General features: G+C 34.6%; 1 protein-coding gene across 3 annotated transcripts in view; it reads left to right on the forward strand.

Moving 5' to 3' along the window:
* LOC118189424 (astakine-like) overlaps window positions 1–16,373 on the forward strand; it is a 207,112-nt gene that overhangs the window by 188,369 nt on the left and 2,370 nt on the right. The gene's annotated exons all lie outside the window — the stretch shown is intronic.

Consider the following 16,373-nt stretch of genomic DNA (forward strand, 5'->3'; position numbering starts at 1 on the left):
ACTAAAACTAAACCTCAAACTAAAGATAAGCCTACTGTTATACACTCTGAGAGCATTTATTCCGAACTGAAAGGGATTTGTATTGTATTCTGTACAATGCTATCTACATTTTAACACTATCTGTTAAACATAGAAGATGCCGTGGTTCGCAAAACAAATATTTATTACTGAGATATGCAGAGATACACGCAGAGTTACATGCAAGCAGAAATAAGTAAGTACAAGCACTAGCAGCCATAAGCTTGCAAAGTTATTCAGGATTTGCAAGTTTTGTTCCGGCTGTCTGAGTTAGTTGCTATAGAGCGCTGAAAGTAGGAGAATGCATGAGTGAGACCTAAGTCAGGATTGCAGATGTTGAGAGGGCATGACTACCTTGTCACGTGAGGTGTGAAGAAGTCGTTAATACGTTGCGAGATTTCAGGTTAGAAATGCTGAAGAAAACATTAAATGTACAAATTTTCAGAAATAATTACATAAAAGGGAAATTTTTCTAGTAATCATCAGAGTAACAACATATTGAATAAACCAAATTTCATCACATAATACAGTCTAGCAGTCCTGTAAGTTGAAGTTCTGAGTCCATGATAACGTGATGGGGGTGGTGTAAACAGAATCATGGTTTCGTTATAACAGTCGAAGATGTTTCAGGAAAGCAATAATTTTAGTAAGAGTTACAAAATAACAGAATAAATGCAGAATAAATGTTAACACAAAATACATATATACAAATTCAAAATGTCTATCCCAGAGTATACTTAGAATAAGTCACACATCACGTGAGCGGAATCAGGCATTCTGATTCGCTTAGCGTAAACTTGTCCAAAACTGATGAAAAGAGTAAAATAATTAAATAATGCGTTGCAATAGCAAAAAATCACTATTTTTCTCATGTTCTTCAATATGATAAATATAAGGAATACCAGAAATTTCAGTCCTAAAAAATGCAGAAAGTCCTACAAAAAGGCTGAACATAGAACTCAAGTTCTTAGGTCACGTGGGAGGTCACTCTCCCAGGCGCTAACTTTTAGAAGTGCTTAATCACTATGTACAGATCAAAATTTCCACTAACTTGGTATTAGGTGGGGGAATTTTCGTTTCCACTGAGTATGTAGGCTGCGAAAGGTCGAAGAAATCGATCATCGGTGAGAACTTCATAATGAAACATGTTGAAATGATTCATGGAGTTACATTCCTGCGCATTTTTTGAAGAATTTATCGTTAAGTTTTCGCAGATGTACCGCGATGGTATCGATTTTGAGGTCCTCATGGAGGGTCTTGTTGCGGACATAATAGTGTGCGTTCGTGATAATACGCAGGAGTTTATTTTGAACGATTTGGAGTTTGTTTACATCTGAGTCTTTGGCTGCCGCCCAGGCAGGAGATGCATAAGTCAAAATAGGTCTAATTGTGGAGAGATAAACAAGTCTTTTCTTCCCCAAATCCATTCTAGAGTATTTACCGAGTATAGGAAGCAAACACTTGATAATTTTTAGTGCAGTGGTTCGAACATTGTTGATATGGTCAGTCCAAGTAAGACGATCATTAAGAGTGACTCCGAGATATTTGGCACTTTTCACTATAGGAACTCTTTCATTAAAGAGGAGAAAGTGGTTCTTCAGTTGCTTATTTCTTTTCCTTCTGCGAATGATCAATAATTGAGAATTTTGAGCATTAATCTTCACTTTCCAATTCGCGCACCATGACTCGATACTTGGAATGGAGGCTTGTAGTTTCTTAATAGCGAAGTTAATGTTCGCAGATTTAACTGCCAGGGCAGTATCATCTGCGTAACATGCAAGGATAGAGTCGTTACTGTTGGGTTTAGGGAAGTCTGCAGCATAAAATAGAGTACCGGACCTAAACAAGACCCTTGAGGTAGTCCACTTTGCATATTACGTTCTGAGGAGTAAGCTCCTTTTACGTACACTTTAAAAGTCCTGTCCGAGATGAATGAGAGGATGATCAGAAGAATTTCTCTTTCAAAATTAAGGTTGATTAGTTTTGCAATGAGTCCCTCATGCCAGACGCGGTCGAAAGCTTTCGCTACGTCCAGCATGAGGATAACAACATTCAATTTATTATGTAAAGCAGCTCCAGAATACTCCGTAATACGAAGAAGTTGTTTTGCAGTCGAGAGCTTCTCTCTAAAGCCAAACTGCTCCAGTGGAAGAAGTTGAAGATAATTTTTCATTCGGCTGAGAATAATTCTTTCAAATATTTTACTTAATACAGGCAGTAAACTAACGGGCCTGTATCCATCAGCTTGTGAGTGGTTTTTTCCAGGTTTTGGTATTAAGATGACCTTAGCAGTTTTCCATAATTTGAGGAAGTATGAGGATGTAAGGCAAGCATTAAAAATACTTGCTATTATTCCGATAGTGTTTCTGGGAAGGCATTTCATAGCTTTATTTGTGATGCCATCTATTCCCGGTGCTTTCCTGGGATGAAGTTTCTTGATAATTTCTTTAATCTCAGCTGGGTTGGTGAATTTAATTAAGTTTCTAGCAGTGGGGGAATATAACCAGTCTTTGACATGTGTCAATATGCTATGTTCAAAGTCCTTATTATTTGGCCATTCATTGGGTGTAAATTGTTCCTCTAAGGTAGGTCGCAAACACATTTGCTTTATCCTGATGAGTGACTGCGAGAGCTCCATTATGGGTAAGAGAGCGATTTGTAGTAAAGTGAGATTTAAGATTCTTAATTATGTCCATAATGACCCATCTCTAGTGTGAATATTAATTAATTTCTCGCACCATAATTCTTTTCTATAATTTTTTATGTCCTTCTGAATTTCTTTATTAAGTTTATTGATTTCGCGTTTCATTCGTGGGTCCCAGGTCACGTGATAGGATTTTCTCATTCTGTTGCGTTGTCTAATCTTGATGCGAATGTAATTAGGGAGTCGAAGGCTATTATATTTAAGTGGTTTAGTGTCACTTGCTTCCGCAATAGCACTTTTAATATTTTCAGTAAGTGCAGAAACCGCATTTTCAATTCCTTGCACTGCATTAAGGTTATAGAGAGGAATAATACGATCACTCATAAGATTTTCAAAAAGAGACCAATCAGTATTTGTGTTAAGAGTACGAGCTTGTTTTAGTAATTCCCAGATAAGTGATAACGGGCAGGTGGTCAGATGAAAGTTCTTGAAGTACTTCAGTAGTAATAGGAATAGTAGTGGTAGACAAAGCGATGTCTAATATATCAGAGTACTCGAGTCTATCTGGACGATAAGTATAATCATTCGGTGCATGAATTAAAATAGGATTATTAAGTATGTAATTATATAAAATTTTGCCATTTGCATTGGATCGTCGACAGTTCCATGCAGTATTCTTTGCATTTAAGTCCCCTGCAAGGACGGTCGGGATATCACTTGGCAAAAAAGCATTTAATAAGTTATCACTAAGCCTGTTATTAGGCGGGTTGTATAGAGCACTGAAATAAATATTTTTAAAAACTGGTAGCGTCACACAAACTGTAACTAGTTCACAGTTAAAGTCTATGCTTTCCTTAATTAAACATGATTGTAAGGTGCGTTTAACGTATATACAAACACCTCCACCACGGTGACTAATTCTATCACACCTGTAAAGTAAATAATTTGCAATCCTGAGACTGTGACACTGTGGCGCATGCGTTTCGGTAATCACAGCAATATCAATATCATGATACTGTAGAAAATTATGAAGTTCATATAAACGGTTCTGGAGGCCATTGGCATTCCAGATGACGAAACGGATGGGATTCACAGTTCTGGTAGTTTTACCCATATTGCTGGGTTTTGTCATCCTGACTGATAAAGTGAAACTTTATCAGTAGTTAATTGCTTAAAGATTTGAGTTATTCCAGATTCCTGAATGATGGAAACGATGGCCCGTAAGTCACAAAGCACTTTTTTAGCTTCCATGAGAGATTCAGGGGCTAATCCAGAGCTTAAGGCTTCAGCGTATGATTTGTTTGTGAATGGTTTCGGTTGAGAGAAAGTTTTCGTCTTAGGAAATCTTTCACATCCTCTGTAGTTTGCTGTGTGTCCTTCCATAAGGCAATTCGCACACTTTGGAGGAGTAGTTGTATCTTTTTTGCATGTGAAAGATTCATGCTCCTCACCGCAGCGAACACAGCGCGGGGCGTGATGACAATTACTTTAAGAGTGGTGAAATCCTTGACAGCGAAAACACTGTAAGGGCCCAGCTCTTCCTTTATAACCTTCGACTTTGATTTTCATTCCAAGCACAAAATGTTCATGGAAGATGGCATTGCTCTTTTCCTCTCTTTTTAAAGTCACAAGGAACAATGGTAAATTTATTATTTCTCCGTCACGGCAACGCTTCATTTGGTTGACTCTGATAACACTATATCCTTTTTCTCTGAGTTCTTCCTGATGACTGCTTTTACATATCTGGTCTCTGGCAGCTCGTAACAATGATAAAACGCACCTGTATCTTTAAGTACTTTAATGATTTGGCGGTAGATGGTAGGATTGTGAGCATGTATTTTAATTCCTCCGCTAATAAGTTGTCCGTAGTAATCTCTGTTAGTGGAGAGATTATATCCGATTAATAAGGCTTTGAGTTGCATGAAATTTTTCCTTTGGTCTTTAATTATTATCGGCGGTGTTCTTTTAAAAGGTGCTGCATCCAGATTGGCTGCGTCTTGAGCTGGAGTTTCGTTAGGGACCGTTTCCATATTTTCGGAAGTTTCATTTGCAGTCGTCTCCGGAGGCGGTATTCTCGATGAATCAGAATTATCCGAGGAGATGGTTTTCCGGACGGGCTTTCATAGACGTATGCTGGTGTCTCCTCAGGGTCCTGTATCAGAATCGCTGCTATCCTCGTCTAGGGCTTTATATTTTTTGGAGCCTTCCTCATCAGAACGGGCCGGGCTGTTGGCTCTTCGAGCGTTCGGTTTGATCTGACCAAGAGTCGGAAATTCATCATCAAATATTTTAGCAGCTGGGATATTAGGCTTCGGTGCAGCGGCGGTTCTTTTCTGGGTGATCTCATTTTCTATGAAAAGTTTTAGTCTTTGAAAAATAGGAGATCCCTTGCATCTTGTTCACTCAGAGGACCATCTACTTTCTCTATGCACTGCAGATTCGTAATTTCAACGCTAATGAAATCAATCATACGTTCCATGATGAAACGATCAGCAAAACAGTCAGGTGAAATCAGAGTTTTGACGCTGAACCTCTAATGAAGTAATACACAATAGTATTTTTATAAATTTATAGTCCTTGTCAAACAAAACAATTCAAAACTTGTCTAAAAATCCCAATCTAACTCAACGAACTGGTTTTTAACTATATTTCCACTACGAACTACCAGCAGCCATAAGCGGTTACAGAGGTCATATATATAACTTTATAACAGATCATGGTTTAACAAATCATAAACAAGACACAATAAATAACCAATCAAAAGAAACATACAGAATGGGATTAAGTTTCAGAATAACTCGGACCTGGCTGAAAGCTAATGAATGTATCGGACGTGACAGAAAGCTATACTTCCTTTTAACCAGTAAGAATGCTATTACAAATATCTCAACACTATCATGATTTCAAAAAATGTATCGAATTTTGTGAAGGCTTGAATTTTTTAATAGTCTTACACTCTCATGGAATTTATGCTTATCTCCTGAATGGGTCCAGTAGTGTGATAAACGTGAATTTTTTAGAAGCTTTAAAACTTTTGTATTGATTATAAAAGGTTCAAATAATTCTTTCTGAAAATTCTTTGTGTCTTCTGACAAGCGAATTTTAAATTAGACAAAAACGTGTTAGTAAAGCACAGCACCGTAGCCTAAAATTCTAATAAAATAAGTCTGACGATTTAACAATAGTATGCAATTAGAAAAACAGTTGAATAGCATAAAGAAGGCGTGAGAAGCTAGGTTTCATAAAAATTCGTAACTGCAAGTGAAATGAAATCGATGGTGAAGAAACTTCAGAAAATCAGTCTGTGTTGAATATTAAAATTTTTTCAGATGTCATAAGGTTTTCTAAAGAGCATATATTTAACATTTCATGAATATAAATCCTTCCACAAAGCAGAATCTAAAATTTAAAAGTCAAGTCGATGAATTAATATTGTCCTCCAAGAAGGGTTTGTGAGTTGGACAAGAATAAAGCAAGCATGAGTGTGATTTTCTGAGAATTTTAAGTGCGTACTTACTAATAGAACATTTTGGAATATTTATTCTGGAACTCGCTAGGACATATAATGTTAGAATTGCTACTTTTATATCTAAATACGTTTTAACTGCTGGGAAAAAATTGTTTCTTAAATTAAAAATTCAACCTAACGGTTATGTTACGCCGTACTTTTTCTTTACATATTAAATGTTTCTCGGACTTCCATTGATGATGTGATATATCATTTAATCAATGCATTTTTAATTGTAAAATAATTACATCATATGGAACAAAGCATAGTTTTAGTAATAATAAAATTGTTTCAGATAGTCATAAAATGATGTTTTTCTTGGAAACACTTTTAATAAAATTGTGTAGAACTTTTAATTAACGGTTCACAGGGCGACTTTAAATTTTGCTGATGTTCCTGAAAAATGTAACAGAAAATGCGTAGCCAATTAAGACCCAAGAACTACTATAAATTTGACTGTTCAAGCTAGCTATTGCCATTTTAATTTGTCACAGAGTAGAACATGGCATTGTTATTTAAGACTGAAGAATAAAATTTCTTACAAGGACTCAGATAATTCGAATGATATAAAATATCGTCTTTTCAACTGTTAATCAGAGGTATAAATAATTCTGGCGAATCGTAATGTCATTGTTTGTTTTTGGCGTTGGCATGTTGTGTTAGAATCAAATAAATAATACATTTTATAGTTTCTGTCTCAAGTCATTATGATATGCGAAAAAATATTTAGAATATCATCATAATAACAGAAGGTTTTTATTTTCATAAATAACGATAGCCCGGGCTTTCCATAACCATGTATTGGTTGCCTTGAGAGTTATTGGCCTATTCCGACATGTTGTTTGCAGAACGGTTTGCAAGTGATGTATCATAGTTAGAACTAAATGCGCCCCTTTAAAAGTTACAGGTTCTGATCAAAAAATTTATTTCAGTTATATGAAAACATTTTGTGACGCGATAGGGCAACGTAATGTGAGATCAAAAGTTTTACACGAATTCAGACTTAGTCGTAATGCGCCTGAAACACAGAGTTCTATACTATCGATAATGACATCCATAATCTACGATTTAGTCATAGTTAACTGAAAAAGTGGAAAAAACTAATATTTCATAGTATATAAGTTCAGAACGAAACTTAAATCACCAACCAGAGTTTCCAGACACCCAGTAACTTTAAATAAGTTTAAAAAAATCGGATACCTGGGTCTCACAGGAACTTAACGAATGACAGCAGACACGACGTATGGAAAGGTGTAAGGCATCCAAGCCTATGTAACTAGAGATTCTTTTTTTTGCATCGAATCCTTTTGGTTTTTTAAAAAATCGGTGCTTTATGACTGCAGAAAGGAAAAATGCAGCCGCTTAATAAAAGGAAACCAATGTCCAAACCTGATGTCTCTGATCTCTGTGTGAACTGTGGTACTTTTTTGTGCTTTGGCAAAGTAACCAGAAGTAATGTTTAGTATTGTCAGTGCTATGAATGTCATTGGAAATAATGGGGCCTTTAGGGGCAAACAATTTATTAGCCAGGATCTATGATTCATGCCTTTTAGCAATTTCGTGGGTCACTGTGATGCCAGCTTCCGCCACCAGAATATTTTTGAACTAAAAACATTTGGTTGCTAAATGAAACATATTTTTCTTCTATTCCTGGTTTCTTTATTTATTTTTGCTGGTTTCTTTATTTATAAGGCCAAAAAAGGCTAATTCTTAAATAGTCCAATATAGTGCAATATTTATGATCTTAGTCACCAAAGTATAAATATGGAAGCTTTTTTCGACAGAGTTCTAGGCTATGACACGTTACTGATAAATGAAGAAGAGTTTAAGAAATAAATGTTTACAAAACCAAAACGAATTTCTTGTAAAATTTTGAGATATCGCATGCTTTTGAAATTCAACAAAGAATGTTTTGAAAAAAAAAATTCCTCATTACAGCTGCATCGCTAAACTAACGTTAAACTTTTCCAGGCTTGTAATTTACTTTCCTCAGTTTTCATTGATCGATTTCGAAAAGTTCGTACCTACCGCAATAACAAGGACTTGTTTTCCTTTTCTCGTGGAAACGAACATTCCTTTTATGAGAATTTCCGAATAAACTGAGTTTAAATCACGAAAACGTCGAAGTTAGAATTGTATTCCTTTGCCATTTCCTTCGCTTAGTATCTGTTTGCAGAGCCTTGCGCAAATATTCTTAACCATTACTTCGTACGGATGTCATCAATTTGTGAGTTTATTCGGTGGTATTGGAGAGCTTAAAATGTGTCGGAATTAATCTTCTAGGCTCTTAGTTGAGATGCATCGGAAAACATTCAAGAAAAGGATTATAGGAAGCTTAGAAATCGAGAGTATGTTCGTGTGCGTTGAAAGTTTCTTGAGAGGTTTGGATGGTTAACAAAGAGAAATTAAATTCGTTTATAGTGGAATAAAATTTAGTTAACGTAAATTGTTAATGAAAACTCGATATCAAAACGAAATTTTAAGTAGCAGCATTATTTATATAGAAATCTATAGCACAAATATTATTTTGGCCTTGATTATAGACTTAGTTTTGAGTTGGCTTTATAGATACTATATAGTTTTCCGTTTGTATTGTTAAGTTCTAGTCTCCGTTACGGTAGATGTTGACCGTAACGGACCCATGTTTACCGTAACGGATCGTATATGAAGTGTAACTGTATAACTGGACATTGGGAAACTATTCTGCGTCGTTGAAGGATGGGTCACTCCTTGCGCATGTATTTGATATCTAGTTAAAATTCAGTTTGCTGCTTAAGTTACAGTATGAAACTTGGAATTTAATGATGTTATGTTATTATAACTTTACCGCTAGAATTTTAGGAATAAACTGAAACTGTTGGCATATGAATCAGTAAGTTAAATTCGGATTACTTTATGTCCTTAATTTATTAAGTCTAAATTATTAAGTCCTTAATTTAATTTATAAAAAAACTTTTATTTAAAACTTAAACAGCAAAGCTCTTATTTAAAACTCATAAAATCATTAATGAACTAGAAGCAGAACTTAAATAGTTTTGGAACAGGAAATTAAACATTTCGTTATACAAATTTCATCTATGATTTTCTATCACGAATAAAAAAAGCATAGGGCATCCTTTATAAATTTATAAAGATAATGGCTTATACTTTTTACATTGCAATTACCCTTTTATTATTCGTAATATAAAATTGTAGATGAATTTTGTAGAGAAAATTATTTAATCTCTTGTTCTCATTAAACTATATGATAAATTATTTTACTACTGTTAATTCGTTAATTATTTTATGAGTTTTAAATAAAAACTTATTTTATGAAATCTTCCTTATTTTTATTGTCAATATTTTTAGTCGCAACGGCTCATTATCAGTTACATTATTCAACTAAAAAATTGTTTTTCGACAGTGAATAACCACTCCTTTACGTTTAACGCTCTTACATTAAATAGTCGAAAAAATTCAGTGATTTTGCCGAAAATTAAGAAATTATGCTAAAAATCTCATAGAAAATCTTCATTTAAAAGAATTTTTCCCTCTTTTCAATAGCACGAACAGTAAAGTTCAGAGAGTTTTAATTTGTTCATTAAAGGAAGATACGAGCAAAAAATCGTTTTAGTATAAAATTTCAAGAACTCTGTATCAATACTGAAATCAATCGCTTCATCACATTATAGTATTTTCATTCCAAATGAGTGAATCAAGATATAGTTTTAAAATTCATGGCAAAGGTTTGACCATAGTATCAAAAAACATCACGAACGAAGCTTATAAAACGAGGCTAGATATAAAATTTTCTAGAGCCTCACCTAATTAATATTTTTTATCATTTTTGGTTCAGAAGAGGGTGAAGAGTTTGTATTATAAAATTTGAAAATTTCAAAACTTAAAAAAGAGGATACATTTTTGGATATTAAAATTTTAAACCCCAATAAAGTAATTTAATATTACATACCACAATAAAATTAAGCGAATCAACTTTTCAATTAAAATACTGAAAAAAATGTAAATGAACTTACGAAATGGAAACAGTTAAAAATGATGCTGTGGATTTTGTTGCAAATAATTTTAATTACTCGTGTTGTTTTTGAAACTAGTAAAATGAAATGTAAACGCAAAATTTATGTATAAAAAGCCGAAGATATAGCATTTATAAAATGGTAGAAAATTTTAGTTTTGAATGCGAAGCTTTTGAAATCGACGTGTCGAAATTTGGAAAATCCCTGTTTAATTCCGATGCCGTGTCACGTTCATAATCAACCGTCTGCCAAGTATGCATTTGAACGCCAATGAAGACGTACAGCACATGTTCACAATGTCAATGTCATTCGCAAGAGACAAATATTTTTGTATCATGCAACTTTTTGTCTACGTCGACGGCTCTGGAAATGCGTGACGCGTGTAAGCCAAAATGGGTTATCATGACACGCGTGCCATAGGAGTGCCATCACTGTTCTCTAGTAAGCTTAACTTGTTTCTAAGTAATTCATTGCAACAAAGGAATGAGCGATAAATAAGTAAATAAAACCAATTTTTTGAGAAATCCGTGCAGAAGCAAGAAAAAAGTGTGACCTTTAATGACATCATAACCTTGAAACTGAAGAAACGAAATTTCCTTTTCTATTTTATATTATAACATGTTTTATTTTAAATGTAAAAAAATAGCTCAATTTTTAACATAGTCTTTTTAAAAGAGATCGAAGAGTTTGGTTTTTTAATCTGTGAATAAAAAGTCTCTGTGGCAGCTGATTTCGCTTCTGCAACAACACTATTTGGTCCCGCATTTGCAACAACGCTGGTTTTAGGTCTTGAAGAGTTCTGGGAGGAAGGAGGCGAGTTACATTTGCCTTTCCAAGAGCGTTCCAGACGTCTTCTGTATGATTTAGGTGTCGAAATCTGGTTGGCCGATCCAAGCCGTTAATATTCTCATTATCCTGAAATTCACTCACTAGATTAATCCTAGCCTCGTTGTCCATAAAGGGCCAACCACGTCCCTGAAAAGGAAAAGATAAAGCTGTAAGATCACTTCCCTATAACTCGCAGCAGTAGATCATGTATCCAAAAAATGAAATTCTACACCCGTACAATATGATGCCTCCTTAGATTATTAAATCTCCTCAGCTGTTTCTCTTATGTTGGAGGCAGGTGCGGGTTTATGATTCTCATCAGACGAAAGTACTTCGCTGAATAAGGACTCATTTATGAAGAAAGCGATCCTCCATTGATGTGTGCAATAAAGTCAATGTTCTTCGCACCATGTTAAATGGTCCCTTTTGCATGCAGAAGTGAGCCAGATGTAAAAAGAAGAACTTCTTGCAAACAAATGGGATCACAGAGCCATATGTTAGTCTTTTCAAAATTGCAGTTAATATTAGTTCATTTTTACGGATTGAAAGGCTCAGCCACGTAGGGCTCATCTAATAGATGAATTTCTGGAAAGGGATAATACTGAAATAGACTGGCCATTTACATTTTCAGACCTAAAGACAATGTCTGGGAAGCTTTTGGGTGGGCAGTTGCAACTCGCCTTAACGCTCTTTGAACCTTCTAGGATCTCAGAACAGCCTTATTTTAGGAGTGGTACGGATTGCCACAGAGACTTATAAATTACATCATTTCCAGAATGAAGGCACATTGATGCCCATACGAAATTTCTGCAAAGTATGTCCATTAGAAATAACAACCAAATATGAAAAATTCTTCTGAACACCAATATACTGAAATCAATTAAATAATCAAAATATATATTTAAATTTACAACGACCTTGATTTTAAAATAAAAAATAAACTCAGTGGCGTAACAGCCCTAATGGGCCAAGGCCTGCAGTGCCCGAAATCTGCTTTCTTGAACGTGGGCCCCGGGCTGCGTAAGCATATGCCCTGAACAAGTGGTCACCTTGATTCTACTTTGCTGAAGAAGAAGAAGCGATGAAATATCTAGAATCCTGAAAGAGAAAATAAAAAAATTCAATTCTATTCAGTTTTTGTTTATTATTAAATAATAATCAGAAATGCATCTCTTTTTCAATCTGCTTTACTGTTGAAAAATATTGCGCAGTACTTTCAGTTTGCATCGTTATGCGCATGCGGATAAAAGCGTTTGGATCGCAGCAGTTACGAATACTCAATGCAGCAATGTATGGAAAAAATCATCAAGCGAACCACCCTCTCCTATCAGCTATGAACACCCATTTCAGGGCGCAAAATACGAAATAACCCCGCAAACGCCAATCTCCTTTTCGCGACGGCTCTTCCATACAAAGCTAATTGGTTTTCACCGCTTGGTCGGTTTAATGCCAGGTTTCTGTTAAAGCTGGATCACTTTTCGAACCTCTCGATTTTATCGACGGATGTTAAAGCAGCGGCGTAGAAAAAGAGCCCCCTCAGAAAGTAAGGCTTTTGTGAAGGCGCTTCGGGTTATTAATTACTTTTCATTTCATTCAGTGGAGGGGTAATTAGTCTTTGGGCGATAACTTCATTAAGAAGGAGCAAGGGTAATGCATTAATTGTAGCCGTAGCATAAATGCGTTCGGCTCCGACAGTTAACTTACTTTTCTGGATCAATGCGAGTTCTAAGCACAATGATGAAATAGCTGTCACGACCACGTGTTTGGCACTCACAATGCTTTTCTGGAAATATTGTATAAGGATTCTTTTCTTTTTTTAGTTACGTAGTTGTTTATTTATCGATTTGAAAGAAAGTCTGTATCTTATTCCCAAGGTTAAAAATCTTTTAATTTCAGTCAATTTTTTTCTGTTTGAACTAACTTTGTTTTGGAATTAAGTTAAAAATAAATGTAAAAATATAAGGTCTTATGTTTTTTTTAAATTTTCTTTCGTTAACGTTAATTATGAAACATGGAGGAGCGTAAGCATACGTGTTCCCTTTATTAAGTATTTCTCCGTGTTATTAAACATAACAGGACAAAAAAAAGGGATCCAAAAGCTAGTTTGATCTTTTTATAAATTGCTATTCAATCTTTTTTTTAAAATATCTTGGAAAAACCTAAAGAAATTTTTTTTTGAAGTTTTGAATTAGCAACATGCAGAGTGCTATATGAAATGGAATTTACCCGTAATTAAAATAACGATAATTTCTGTGTACATTTTCAGTTTATCTTTGCGAAAATTCTGTTATATTCCTTGTTTTAAATCTACGTTAACTTTCAGAAAATATGCCACGCTATAATAAAACTACGAAGCTATAAAACTCAAATTTAGTTTATTCATCTGTACAGTCTAACACAGTTATAATCAACCGGTGGTTTGCGAGCCTCATACGGTCCTGCAAGTCATTTTGTGCGACCGCACCTAAGTTAATAAAATTTATTATTATTGACCGAATTCTGGAATTTGTGTTTTATATATGTTCATCGTAGAGCTATCCTCATGCAAACAGTATTTGAAATTAAAATAATCATAAAATAACCAGTGTTTATTACTGCAAAATTATATTCCTAAATATTTGCTAACCATATCATATGATGCGGTCCGCGGCCTCAAAGCTGTTTAACTGTCTCTGAAAGGTGGAAAAGTAGACTGCAAATAATTTAGCAACTTGTCTAAATGTTGCAGCACTTCAGCAAGGCCCTTTAATCTTTAAATTTACATATTTAATCTATAGATCTTAGCAATGAAACTTACTTTATGAAAAATCGTGAGTATTTTCGCAAGTTTTTTTTTCGTTATAGTACCACGTTGAAGACTTATTTTGAGCAAGATGCACGGATAATCTTCGAATGGCTGCTTAATATCTAGATGTACCACATTCTGATCTCCAAGAAGTGTAAACACCGTATTATGTATTATTTGTTGTCTGCGAAAGCTAAAATAGATTTAATATGTAGATAAAAATTCAGAGTTTAACTTTACATAGATACTTCATATGCATATTTTACTATATCAAAAATCTTCATCGCTTCAAAACCCCCAAGAATATTGTTTGATATTGAATGAAAAAGCACTCAAATGTGCCAAGACCGAATGTATAATAAATGATAAATTGAAACCAGTGACCAAAAAGAGGCCTGTAACCGTTAGAACTTCACTTGTATTAAAGAATATGTAAATTGTTACGAATTGATAGGAGATCTTGACATGGATTACGTTAAATTATTTGGATTATAACAAAGCACGGGAGGACTATCTGTTTAATGGAAGGGATACCTTCTTAGAGGACTTTCTAAGGAAAACTGGCTTGTGTTCGCATCACACATGGGTGAAACCTCCAGAACTGCCATGCAGCCAATCTGTTCGCAGGAATTTAAACTCGTATTTAACTACCAGTGTTTAGCAATATCACCTATGGGCTAATGGTGAGTCCGTCTTGACATCTGATTTGACTAGATGAGGACATATAAACATCAAATTCGAGTATTTCATTTGATCGATCTCTTAATTTGCATACATAAGAGATCACTTGTAAAAATTGTGTGAACAATATTATAACTTAACTTTCTACAAAACGCTTTAACATATTCTGCTATATTTAGTATTTCGCTGATTCGAAAATTATTGGAAGCATGGCATAGATAGAGAAGGCAAATCAAAAAACCGGCTTCGATAGTTTTTATCCTACGCACATACCTTAAAAATGATAATTTCATCAATTAACTTTCTTCATTTCGCGTTTTTGGTAAATTCTAAGACATAACCACGCTATGAAAATGTCTATTGTATGTCGATGTCGACCCTACGCAGTAACAACTGTGTGCAGGTAACAAATTTGCATTAATATTCATACATGTTATTATATCATTATCAAAATTTCTTTTTTTTAATCATGTCAGTCGTATGCCATTGTTTATTCTACGCTGCATCGAATGGATCGGCTTAGTATCACTACGGCATTAGTGCTGGCATAGTATCGGTATGGCACTGTATGACTGTAATGAATCGATGCTATAAATGTAAACCGGATTTTTTTTCATAATGCAAATCCTATCTGTAAATTCATAGGAGAATATAAAATTCAATTGAGTGGATGTAAAGAACTGAATTCTGAATACTTTTAAGAACTAATCAATTGCTTTCATGCTACGCAGTTTTATCAGAAAACATCGCCAAACGTATCACAGATAGCAAGTAGATACAGTTTCTTTTTGCTCTAAAGTATTCAGACTTTGATATAGTACCTTGAACATACCGCAGCTGAGATTTACTCTCTGCTTGCTTCTCGGGAAGTGTGAAAATGCTGTAATATGAAACAGTAGTAGACAGAGTACTCATTAGGAAAACTTTTGAATAATATATTTGCCACCACGAAACTTGGCGGTTGGTAAATAAAGTACTCCAGAAAATCTTCTTTGTGGAGTTTGTTGTTCGTGAAAGTATTGCTTGGAAATGTTTCACAGGGACGCAGAAACGCGATGGTCTCATTAAATATTACTTTAATGTTTTAATCCAGATAAGAAAACTCATTAAAAAGGATGTGAAATGGATGTATTGAGTACCATCTGCTTTGCAGACAAAAAATGTTCTTCGAAATTCGAGCAATCTTTCTTAAAAGCTCTTAAAACGGGGAAGAAAACAATCGCATTTTTTATCTTTGCCCTAAGTAACTTTTCTCCTGTTCTAATTCGCAGTCTGTTGTACGATAAAGATGCGATTCCGCTGGCATTTATAAATGATACAGGTACACCCGAATCTCCCGACGGAGTGTCGACTGTGTAAAATTCTTTTTCTAACGTTTTCCAATAATAAATTCAAGTTGTACACACAATTATATATATTTTGGAATAATAATGCTGGTGCATACTATATCTATTGTTTTCTTGTATTTGAACGTAGAAAGTAAAGAAAAATAATAGTCCGGATAATTTTTCCGTAGCCGTATTTTCGTTACATTAATACGGTCGCTATGAAACGTGCAACCCCAGATAACGAAAGGCTGCAAAATCGGGTTAAGTTGTAGAGACATTAGAATTTTTTTATGCTGGAAAAAGTAAAAAAAAAAAAAAAAATGCATTGCCTTCTCCGGCATTCGAACCCCGGATCTCCTTAATACGCATCGAGTTTCTTCCAGTTACACCACGAAGGCATGGGGAAAGGAGGGAGAAATTTTCTTATAAACTGTCGCTGATATGAAACATTTCGTCAATTAATGTCGTACGCTTTTAAAGCCGCTCTTTGTACCTTTACTGAATATAACGTTTTATAAAAATCAAGAAAATACTAATTCGCAGTTATTTTTTCAGTAGATAATTTAGT

Source organism: Stegodyphus dumicola, chromosome 3, assembly GCF_044657685.1.
Source record: "Stegodyphus dumicola isolate Sdum_Otavi_A_Nest chromosome 3, ASM4465768v1".
Classification (NCBI taxonomy): Eukaryota; Metazoa; Arthropoda; class Arachnida; order Araneae; family Eresidae; genus Stegodyphus; species Stegodyphus dumicola.